Source organism: Xenopus tropicalis, chromosome 6, assembly GCF_000004195.4.
Source record: "Xenopus tropicalis strain Nigerian chromosome 6, UCB_Xtro_10.0, whole genome shotgun sequence".
In the NCBI taxonomy this organism is placed as follows: domain Eukaryota; kingdom Metazoa; phylum Chordata; class Amphibia; order Anura; family Pipidae; genus Xenopus; species Xenopus tropicalis.
Genome location: NC_030682.2, coordinates 59,357,864 through 59,370,586, shown reverse-complemented (window position 1 = coordinate 59,370,586; position 12,723 = coordinate 59,357,864).

The following is a 12,723-nucleotide window of genomic DNA, read 5'->3' as shown; positions in this document are numbered from 1 at the left end:
TACAGAGGATGCCAAATTGAAATACAGCAGACAAAATGTCCATGTGCAAAGACAAGTAACAAAGAACAATGTAAAAAGCAATACAATTGATAAAGATAAAAAAAAATCACTAAAATCATTTTTTTTTATTTGCCTAATAATATCTGCGGGCAGAATAACAGTTTGAGTATTTTGGCTAGAGCAAATAAGTTTTACAGACAAAGTCAAGCAAACAACAACTATGCATAACTGAAAATGCTATAAAATGGCTAAACATGCAGTAAAATACCCAAAAATCCACCAAAATCACAGAAAATGTAGTAGAAACACCAAAATAATACACAAAAGGTATTGCGCAGTGTGGTTAGCGAATACACTATCCGCAATGGCAATAAAACATTTTTTTCAGGCAAGAATAAAAACGATGCGATTAGAAAAAAAAAAATAATTATAAAATTACATAAGTGTGTAAGTGTGTGTGTACATGTGTGTAAAATGTGTTTTGTGTGCATGTGTGCGAGTGTGCAACCAAGTGTGAGTTTTCTCTAAGTGCTGTAAGTGATAAATGTTTGAAAACCTCCCAAAAATGCATGTGTGTAAGTGTGAGTATAAGTGTGTATTAGTGTAATAAATGTGTGATTGTGTGTTTGTGTGTGTATTTGCCACTTACTTGAGGTCTAGGTGAGGATCTGGAGGAGAAAAACGATCTGGCACACCAGCAGCATCAGCTCATGTGAGGGGGCGGGGCAGGAAGCAGGGGGGCCAGAGGGGGAAGCTGCGGAAGGGAGAGGAGCTGCACACAAAGCCACGAGGATGGCAGGTGAGTCCCATGGGGCCCCTGGGCGATCGCTACCCAGGGGCCACTCGTTCCCCACCTCTGACTATTGTCTGGAGGCTGGGGAACGAGTGGGGAGCGAAGGAATGGCTTGAAAAGCCATTCCTCCGCTCCCAAAACCGGAAGTGCAGCAGGACGTAGAATCTACGTTCTGTGGCACTTTGGTCCTTTGATACACAGGACGTAGATTCTACGTCCTGTGGCACTAAAAAGGTTAACAATAGCTTTAAACAACTGGATTTTTTTTTTCATTTTTTTTTTTAAATTAAGGTATATGAGAAAGTTGACTAAAATGAATTTTTTTTCATTGTGCAAAAATTAGTTTAATGGCAGAGTACCCCCTTAAACACAATGAAACAATTTTAGCACATGATGACGTTATGGTATTAAGAAGTGTCATTCATTATGCATTCTTAATGGTAAGGGCATCAAAGATTATTGCATAGCACATATTATTGTATCAGCATTCACAGAAGAATCTTGTGCATTTAGAAATTCAAAGCTAGCATAAATAATATATACACCTATAAAGAACACAGAGGAACCTGAAAGTGTTCACTCAGGAACTGGAAAGTTTAATAATACAGAGGGTGTGCAGGATGAAAGGATATTATTAAGTCAGGGTATTATTTTTTATTTTTCCAGACTCCTTTTTGTCTGGTGTGGATCCAGTGAACTGGAGCAGAGTTAATATAATTCCACTGTTCAAAAGCCATATCTTTGTCATTTTAGACCTTTTAGTTTGTACTTTATGATATTGTAGTAATTAAATAGTAATTAGTATGGTTTTATTAGGGACAGATTTTGTTTAATGTGTAGGTAATTAGATAGTGGTTTTGCAGTAAAACATTTAAGGTGGAGGTTTACTTGAAATGTTGCATTCTTCAAATAAAATTGCAAAAGCATGACCTGCTTGTCCGTGCTGTGTGAGCCTATTTTCACTGCTGTGATAGTGAGACCTCTCTCCCTGGGCCTGTATGGAGCTGGGCACAACCACTGTGGGCAATCATTCCAGATAGCAGAACTCACCAGACACTTCGAATCCAAAAAGGTTCTTTATATGGGGTAGATGGACAAATGCAAGAGTGGATGGGCAAAAGGCAAATGCCCGGAGGTCAAAAGGAATATTGCCTTCCAAAAAAATGCTAAGCTATGCCAAGGTAACTATTAAACTCTGATCATATTTCATATTTTACTTAGGCTGGTACCTCCTAGCACTGGTTACATTTTCTTGGTCTTACAGGTTAATCTTTCTGAGCTGCTGTAGCTTTTTAAATAAAGCTGGTTAAGGTGTGCTTCTTTCAGAATATCATCTAATTTCAGGGTTTGGGGAGAAAAGGGTTAAATTAGGTAAAGCGATCTCAGTCTGAACATAAAAGCAGTGTAATCAGAAATAAATTTACTAAAGCATATTTCTACACCTGTGTTATTTATTTTGCGAAACAGAATATTTCAATCATAATGTTAGGATCACATAAATGATCCACCATAACCATGTCAAGATAAGCCTAATAAGATGGTCTGTTAACCATTTAGCCTCTCCAACAGTGAAAAGTAACAAGGAGTGTGTGGGGAGTAGATACAACTCCCACAGCCAAAGATTTGGATCAAGTACAAAACATAGTCAGTAGATGGGCCAAGGAATTATAGCCAAAGAAAACAGGTCAAGGATCAGACAGGCCTAAGAGAAAGAATAGACTGTGCATGCAGCAAGAATGGATTGATGAGCACCAAAGCAACAACATGTGAAACTAGAAAGGGAAGTTTGAGAACAAACTTCATGTTGGGTTGAAAAACGTGAAGTCACTGAATGAAATCTGATGTGTTGTTAGCTCCGCCTACTTTTTCTAACCTTGGACCACAGGTATATAGAGTAAAAACCACTGTGCAAAGTTTGGGGACCTTGGTTTTACTAGTGTCTGAATGGCAGTACTTTAAATTTCCCCACTGAAAGTCAACGAGTGACATCTGATTGGCGGTTGGTGGCTCCGCCCCTTTTTCTAACCTGGAACTGCAGTTACCCAGTGACTAACTCTGCAAAGTTTAGGGACCCTAGGATTAATAGTTAAAGAATGGCAGCAGTTAAAATTTAAACCAATAAAAGTCAATAGGTAAATTGTGATTGGTGGTTGATGGGTGTGCCCACTTTTTCTAACCCTGATGTCACCCAGTGACAAACAGTGGGCACCCTGGCATAAATAGTGTGAGAATGACAGCATTTTATACTTAAATCAATAAAATTAAATAGATGAAATCTGATTGGCTGTTAGTGGCCCAACCCACTTTTCCAATTTTTGAACTGCAGTCCCCCAGTGACCAACTTTGCAAAGTTTGAAAAACCCAACATACTGTTCTTCGACTTTAGCTTATTCTTCCGCTTCTTCTTCTTCTTTTATTCTTAGCGCCCCCCATTTTCTAAACGCTACTCCTCCTACAGTTTTAGGGGTACAACACCCAAACTCGCCACACATCTTTGCCCTATAGCGGAGCAGGTTGCTTGTGCTTTTCTAAGCGATTTGGCCCCCCGTCTTTTTGTGGCGCTGCTCCGAACACCCCAATTTTCCCATTGACTTTGACAGGGAAGATTTTCAAACTGCTGCCATAACATAATAATGGGGTCACCCCGAATGAAGCAGCAACATTTGTTGGATGACCCCAAAGTGGGAGGGGCCAGCAACAGCCAATCAAATTTCACCCATTGACTTTAATGGGGAAATTGAAACTGCTGCCAATCTTACAGCTTTGAGGCTACACTCCCCAAACTTGAATCACATAGTCATGGGCTCAGCCTGAATGAAAATAGGATGATTGCTAGATGCCCAAAAGTGGGCGGAGCTGTGAACAGCCAATCAAATGTTACCTATTGATTTGGCGGAAATCCAACCTGCTGCCATTCTCACAGTAATAACACCGGGGTCCCCAAACTTTGCAGGGTTAGGCACCAGGTAACTGTGGTTCAAGGTAAGAAAAAGTGGGTGGAGCCACCAACAGTCAGAGTTTACCTATTGACTTTCAATTGGGAAATTCAATCTGCTGCCATTCTCACAGAATTAACACCGGGGTCCCCAAACTTTTCACAGTTGGTCACTAGGGGACTGCAGTTGTAATTTTGAAAAGTGGGCGGAGCCACCAACAACAGATTTCACTTATTGATTTTTTTTGGGTTTATTGCCAGGGTTCCCAAACGTTGCATAGTCAGACACTGGATGACTACGTTACGCATTTAAGGGTTTTTGTATTTTTGTAAGTGGGTGGAGCCACCAACAGCCAATCAGATTTTACCTATTGACTTTCAATGGGAAAATTCAACCTGCTGCCATTCTCACAGTATTAACACCAGGGTCCCCAAACTTTTCACAGTTGGTCACTAGAGGACTGCAGTTTTAGTTTTGAAAAAGTGGGCAGGGCCATCAACAGCCAATCAGATTTCACCTATTGAATTTTATTGGTTTGATGCCAGGGTTTGCAAACTTTGCACAGTCAGTCACTGGGTGACTTCGTACTCAAGGTTAGAAAAAGTGGGCGGGCCGCCAAAAGCCAATCACATTTCTTTCATTGTTTTCAGTGGGGAAATTTTAACTGCTGCCATTCTCACATGTTTAATGTCAGGGTCCCTGGGTCACTGGGTGACTATGTTCCAAGTTTAGAAAAGTGGGTGGGGCCAACAACAACCAAGCAGATTTCACCTATTGATTTTTTTTGTGTTTAAATTTAAAATGCTGCCTTTCTCACACTATTTATGTCAAAGTTCCCAAACTTTGCAAAGTCAGTCACTGGCTGACTACATATTCAGGGCTAGAACAAGTGGGAGGAGCCACCAACAGCAAATCCATTTCCACCCATTAGATTTCATTGGTTTATATTTAAACTGATTCCATTATTTAAATATTAATTCCAGGGTTGTTAATGTTTCCAGAGTTAGTCACTGCCGTTCAAAATTTGAAAAAAGGGGACGGAGCCACCAACAGCCAATAACATTTCATCTATTTACTTTCAATGGTGAAGTGTAAAATGCTGCCCCAAAATTTGCAAAGTTGGTCACTGGGAGACTGCAGTTCAAAAATAGGAAAAGTGGGTTGGGCCACTAACAGCCAATCAGATTTCATCCATTGAATTTTATTGGTTTAAATTTAAAATGCTGCCGTTCTTTAGCTATTAATCCTAGGGTCCCTAAACTTTGCAGAGTTAGTCACTGGGTAACTGCAGTTCCAGGTTAGAAAAATGGGGTGGAGCCACCAACCGCCAATCAGATGTCACTTGTTGACTTTCAGTGGGGAAATTTAAGTTGCTGCCATTCAGACACTATTATAACCAGGGTCCCCAAAACAAGACCATAAAAAAGTTAAAACTCAAAAAAAAAAAAAAAACAGGGTCCCCAAACTTTGCACAGTTGTTTTTACTATATAACTGTGCTCCAAGGTTAGAGAAAGTGGGCGGAGCCAACAACAGATCAGATTTTATTCAGTGACTTAACGTTTTTCAACCCAACATGAAGTTTGTTCTCAAACTTCCCTTTCTAGTTCTTATTCTTAGCGCCCCCCATTTTCTAAATGCTACTCCTCCTACAGTTTTAGGGGTACAACACCCAAACTCTCCACACTTTTTCGCCCTATAGCGGAGCAGGTTGCTTGTGCTTTTCAAAGGGATCCTCTCCCCCGTCTTCTTGTGGTGCTGCTCCGAACACCCCAATTTTCCCATTGACTTTGACAGGGAAGATTTTCTGCTGCCACTCTTACTGCTTTGAAGCTACAACCCCCAAACTTGAATAACGGGGTCACCCCGAATGAAACCCCAAAGTGAGAGGGGCCAACAACAGCCAATAAAATTTCACCCATTGACTTTAATGGGGAAATTGACACTGCTACCAATCTTACAGCTTTGAGGCTACACTCCCCGAACTTGAATCACACAGTCATTGGGTCAGCCTGAATGAAAATATGATGATTGTTGGATGCCCAAAAGTGGGCGGAGCCACCAACAGCCAATCAGATTTTACCTATTACTTATATCCAACCTGCTGCCATTCTCACAGTAATAACACCGTGGTCCCCAAACTATGCAGGGTTAGGCACCAGGTAACTGTGGTGCAAGGTTAGAAAAAGTGGGCGGAGCCACCAACAGCCAATCAGATTTTACCTATTAACTTTTAATAGGAAAATTCAACCTGCTGCCATTCTCACAGAATTAACACCAGGGTCCCGAAACTTTTCACAGTTGGTCACTAGGGGACTACAGTTTTAGTTTTAAAAAAAAATGGGCGGAGCCACCAACAGCCAATCAGATTTCACCTATTTAATATTTTTGGTTTAAATTTAAAATGCTGCCTTTCTCACACTATTTATGTCAGGGTGCCCACTTTTTGTCACTGAGTGATTTTGACGCAAGGTTAGAAAAAGTGGGCACACCCACCAACCACTAATCACAATTTACCTATTGACTTTTATCGGTTTAAATTTAAACTGCTGCCATTCTTTAACTATCAAAGAACTATTGAAAAACTAAACTGCAGAGTTAGTCACTGGGTAACTGCAGTTCCAGGTTAGAAAAAGGGGGCGGAGCCACCAACCGCCGATGTCATGGACTTGCTGCCATTCAGACACTATTAAAACCAGCGTCCCCAAACTTTGCACAGTGGTTTTTACTCTATAACTGTGGTTCAAGGTTAGAAAAAGAGGGTGGAGCCAACAAAAGATCAGATTTCATTCAGTGACCACGTTTTTCAACCCAACATGACGTTTGTTCTTAAACTTCCCTTTCTAGTTTGTTAATGTCATCACTGAATGCAGAGACCAAGGTATGCTATTCTGGGGTTTTTTTAGAGTAATTTTAAAGATAGAAAAAAAAAGGTTTACTTTATAACTTACTGCTCTTTTCTCTTACTTTTAAGCAGAATGTGTTGTCTGGAAGGACATTGAAAAACAAGCAATTTTGTTCTTACTAATGTAAAAGCATATAAATCTCACAGACAAAACAGGGTCGGTATGAACATTTTTCTTCCTTCACATATAAAGATTTGTACACCACATTGTATTTCTTCTATAATCTGTCAATGCAGTCATTTTGATGCAGTAAGGTTTTTTTAACATGATGCCACTTATTGGGACATTTGATGCACAAAGACTTCCCAATCATCCATTCAGCAAAATTGCCATCTCTAAATACCTGGATGAGTCACCTACCTTCATCCTTTTTGCCTGCTGATCTGCACTTTCTTTAATTGAAGCTCTCTGCTGTATCATTGTATTTAGGGTTGTGACACACACAAACTCATTCACAGAGTTATACTGTACCACATATGATTAAATGCATCAAAACACACACCACAATCACTTCTTACAGCATACAGTCTTTATAAGTGCTGCATGTACTAAAAGCTCCCCTTTATGGTAAGCATATAGTACGTAATATAGTGGTAATATGGCAGCTGTTTTGTGGACAGTCTGAGATATTTTCCTGGGTGATTAGAATGCTCTGATTTTCTCTTGAGATCAATAAAGAAAAAAATGAAGAATTTTTGCATTGTCACATTATTATCACACTAAGCAATGCATCACACTGTGACTCTCTAATACACCCTTTATCAGAATGACACTCCCTTATACACACTGCATCATTAGGACAACCCATTATATATCATAATGTACACATTCAAGAAAACAGTGTATAAAAGCTTCACTCATTTATACATAACAAAGGAGAGCCCTACCTGGAATGGATGTCAATTCTGTCCATGGTTTTCTTACCTTAGAACTGTGCATGTGAAATGTGATCTTCAGAAGCCTGAGCAACACTCGTGTTATCGCATAAAGACCCAGAGCTAGCTATCATGTGCAGAAGGAACACAAGGGTAAAATGATGATGGTGTATTTAAGATGTGTTTGGAGATGTGCGGAGGAACATTGTAAATTTGTTAAGTCTAAAGGAAAGGGTTTTTGGTGGAACAAATGTAGAGCTATAAAAGAAGCAAGGTTGAAACCATGAAATAAAATAATGGAAGACACATTAGGATTGATTCACTAAGGTGCGATAATGCTTATCACATGCTTTTTTGTGTTAAAATCGACGTGAAAAAAATGCGTGATTCGCATTTGCAAGTATTATCACATGCGTTAAGTCGCATATCGCATGCATTAAATAGCACTCAACTGCATGCGTTACTTTTACCGCATTGTGTTAATTCTCGCGCAGAAATAATAGTAACGCATGATTCACAAACACTTAGGGGCTGATTTACTAACCCACGAACGGGTCGAAATGAGTCTGATTGCGTTTTTTTCGTAAAGATCGGTATTTTGCGATTTTTTCGTATGTTTTGCGATTTTTTCGGCGTCTTTACGAATTTTTCGTTACCAATACGATTTTTGCGTAAAAACGCGAGTTTTTCGTAGCCATTACGAAAGTTGTGTAAAATCTTGCGATTTTTCGTAGCGTTAAAACTTACGCGAAAAGTTGCGCCTTTTTCGTAGCGTTAAAACTTAAAAGGTGCAAAGTTTCGCGTAAGTTTTAACGCTACGAAAAAAGCACAACTTTTTGTGCAAGTTTGAACGCTACGGAAAAATCGCAAGATTTTACACAACTTTCGTAATGGCTACGAAAAACTCGCGTTTTTACGCAAACATCGTATTGGTAACGAAAAATTCGTAAAGACGCCGAAAAAATCGCAAAATGTTCGTTTTCAAGTCGGAACTTTTCCAATTCGGGTCGGATTCGTGGGTTAGTAAATCAGCCCCTTAGACACGCAAACTATCCCATTAGTCTGTGCGAAAATTAACACCTATTTGGGGCAGGCGGTAATTATAGAAAAGTACAGTTCATGAGCTTTTGGCAACACAATATGGACTTTGCAGTGTTATTTATTTTTTTTTTTTATTTTATTTTTTTCCACGGACCGGCAGGGGGTGGGGGGTGCGCGCGTGTACGGCGTTCAATCGCACAATCATGCACGCCTTTTATCTGTGCCTCTATGAGCGCCTCTATTTGAACGCACTGCGCATCATTATGTGCCTTTATATGTGTGCCGCCTCTATTTTTACTGCGGGCAGGAACAGAGGCGGCCCACTTGAAAGCCGCCAACGGCCCGGTACTGGTCCGCGGCCCGGCGGTTGGGGACCCCTGCCCTAGAGTGATGCAGCCTCTAGTTTGCAGGGAAATGGTCATTTTAAAAAAAAGTAGTTTTATGAACGTAATGGTGTGTATGGCTAATATGGTGTGCACGCGAAAAGTAGCGCACGTGCGTTAATTAGCAAGCGCGACAAGTAGCGAGCTGCGTTAATTAGCGCGCGTTGCGTCAAATACTACACGAAAATAGTCTTCGTGACTTAAATAACGCAAACAGCATCGTGTCTAAATTAACGCAAATATCCTTTTAGTGAATTGTGCGTTAAGACGCGAAAAATAAGATGCGATAAAATTTTTACCGCATGCTATAAATAGCGTTCATTTTATCGCACTTTAGTGAATCAACCCTATTGTAACTAGGAAACAGTGCCCACAGGAATATGTTGAAACAAATGAGACCACGTGGGGAAATGTAAAATGTGTATACTATAATTCAGCACTGCAGGCTAAAATACTTGAGAGCACTTTTTTGTACTTAATACTGTACTGTAAGTGTAGGCAGTATTAATTCTTGTGGCTACAGTGAAATATATTCTCTGTAGTGCTGAATGATTTTACAATACTTAACTATATATTCAAACTTGTGGCCTAACAAATGTATGTTGTTTGATGTGCTTTCAGTTCTTTACTGCTGGAACCTCTGAATTAACTCAGTGAAGTACCCATGTTTCAAAGAAAAACAGTTTCTGTGTTTATTTTCTCTTGAATGCATTCAAGTGTCCTTAACACATTTCCCTGATTTTACACTTGTCTGGATTTTACACCTACACAAGGTTAGTGCATGATCATTTAGGTGGAAATGCGCTGTATCTATTGACACAGGCCTTTGTGGGGAGCTTCTGCCACCTTTAAGGCCAGGTTTTGATCAGGGTTCCCCTATATCAATAGGTGCACTGTGTGCAATTCATACAGACAAATTCGCATTATATCCTGTCCCAGGATAAATAATTTCATTTGGGCAAAATAAGAGAAGAAATCAATAAGACATTGAAATGTTAACACCATTTAAATAATAGGATTACAAAAACAAGTTTTTTAAATTTTAAATATTTTATTTGTAATAAAGAATACAAAAAAATAATATGTTATTGTCCGTGCAACATTCTATGGGGGTCATGAGCAATATTAAATTGTTGCATCACAATTTGCATTACATCACAATATTCATACCTTCTGCTGAATTTTAAATATAAAAAATGTTTCAAATTTTTAAAACAATAAAGAAAGAGAAAAGATAAACCTTTAGTGGAGGGCTGATGGTTTAGAACTTTAACTTGAACTTAGACCTGAGCCTCTCGTTCCGCACCCCCCATTATTCTACAAATAGATGAATAGGTGGATCCTGCAATATCATTTTGCTTGCATACCAGGAAGTGGTGTGAAATCAGTTGTGTATTTGTGTTGGTTGGTAGTGTGTCAATATAACTTTCCCAAGTGGAGAAGAGTATTTTGGTGTTGATATCCTTTTGTAGGGATGCCTCTATCCATTCCATTAGGAATGCATGGTATAACTTTTGCTGAAAGAGTGTGAATGGAGGTGGGGTGGTATGTATCCACCATTGTAGTATTGTCTTTAGGCGGTTACTGATATGGTCGTCAGCAGTTTTTTACTCCCCATTTGTAAACTTTGATTGGTATTGGGCATATGAGTTAAATATTGGCCACTCGGGGGGGCAGTAGAACATAGTTCAATAGGGCAGTTGTGGCCCAATCTCTTTAAAATAAAGAGGAGGGTGGATTGCGCTTTTCCTATGAAGAATAATAGGTCGCCATCGAAGGCCACCAATTTTGTCTCTATCTGCCTAACTTTGATTCTCTGGAAATGAGTGGAAGTATCTAAAATTTGGAGTAGTGGATCCAATGCTAAGTTGAATAGGAGTGGCAGCCTTGACAGATCCCCCTCTGTAAGTGAATTGGGGGTTGATCTATAAGATGTTGTGTGGGGTGCTATAGATGTATTTAATTAAATTAATAAAGTGATGGCAAAATTGGTGAGGTATAGTCAAATGATACTATCTAAGCTCAAAATAATAGCAGATTTGGATTGTATTATATAGGGAAGTTCTAGCTATAGTCAACCAGATGCCCTTGGTTGAGTGTCTATTATGGGTGAAGCCCAGCTGATGTAATGTTAGGAATGTGGGAAGGATCATTTGTAGTCGTGTTGCTACTATTGATGTTAGAATTTTGAAGTCTATGTTTAGGAGTGAGATTGGTTGTTGTGCTTCCAGGATTGTAGGGTATTAACCAGGTTTTGGGAGGAGGATTGTACAGGTGTTGTTAAAATGCGGGCAGGGGATTTGTTTGGTCCAGATTTAAGTGTATAAGGTTAGCATGATTGGTGTTAAATGCTCTTTGAGTCATTTATAGTAGACTCCTGTGGGGTGGGGAGCTTGGTGGGGGGAGCTTGGCCTAATGATCTTGAAATGGAATCCTGGGTCTTTTCAAAGTATTGGGAGAATTGTTTGGCTATTCTGTCTACCAAGATTAGTAGTTGACCTGTCTCTGGGTGCTTTATTTGTGTTATGATAGATTTTTATTTGGGTGGTTTTGGCAAGTTAGCTAGGAGCCTGCAATGTTTATTACCCTACCTGTGATATATGTTTTGCATAGCTAACTTGTATTTTTGCTTTTATTTGTAGGAAGGAGTTGAATAGTTGTTTAGTAGTTTGGTATACTGCTGGAGAGATTGTGGGGGTCTTTTGTTGTAGCTGGTGGAGGTACACTGTTTGTACTGTTGTTAAGAGTGTTTTGTATTTAGTTAGGTATTCTCTTTTCCTGTTTGCTGTGTAAGCTAGTATATCTCCCCTCATCATTATCTTCGAAGTTTTCCAAAGGAGTGTCATCCCAGTGTGGTTGGTTATTGTCTATGAAGTTCATCCATGTCTATGTCTACTCTAGGAATGATTTAAAGTCATTTGAGTCTTTTCGGTATTAAGGGAAGCGCCACTGGTAGGAAGTATTGTATGGATGGGTTAGCCTTAGCATGATTAGGATTGGGTGAATTTTGGTAAACTGTATTCATGGAAACAGGCTCTCTTGGAGCAGAAATGAACATGAGTTGTTTACTCATGGAATGTGAAGTATTGTTTTTCTCAGTTTTGTGTTCTCCACGGGTCTATCATCTCAAAAGTTTCTTTGAGTTGTTTGATGCTATTTGTCCCTTGTGAGTCTCCCAATGAAGAGAGGGGAAGTCTGTCTATCCAGGGTTGTTCCAGTGCATTAAAGTCACCTCCTATTATTAGAGTATGATTTTGCCTTTTCAAGAGCAACTCCCTAAGGAAATAAAAAAAGCAATCATTGTATGTATAAGGAACATAGAGTTACCTTGATTTCTGCGTCCCAGTGTATGTAGTCAGCATAGGTCCTGGAAAAAAAACAAGCAACATATGTGATGAGAAGAAGGTATAACATTATGATTTCCGTAGTAACTTTGCTTAACACTGAAAACTTAAGAACTTGTATTCAACTTTTTTCCAACTTTCCTAGAACTGTTAGGCTAAGGCTAGGGTAGAGCCAGGGCCCTACAACTCCAAGTATTTTAAAGGATTTTGGAAGGGGGGGAATAGGGTCAGGTCTTTTTCTTGGAAGTTGAGAAAAATTGCAATTATGGGTCAAGGTCGTTGTAGGTCACGTCTTTCTGGGCCTATCCTATTAAAACATTAAATTATAAAATTTGTTTTACTTGGTTCTGGTTGTAGTGTGTTGGTGATCTTATTAGATAGCAGCTGGAGTAAGTCAGGTCCTTTGATGGATTCTAGGATGCCAATGAAGCGGAGATTGCTACATTG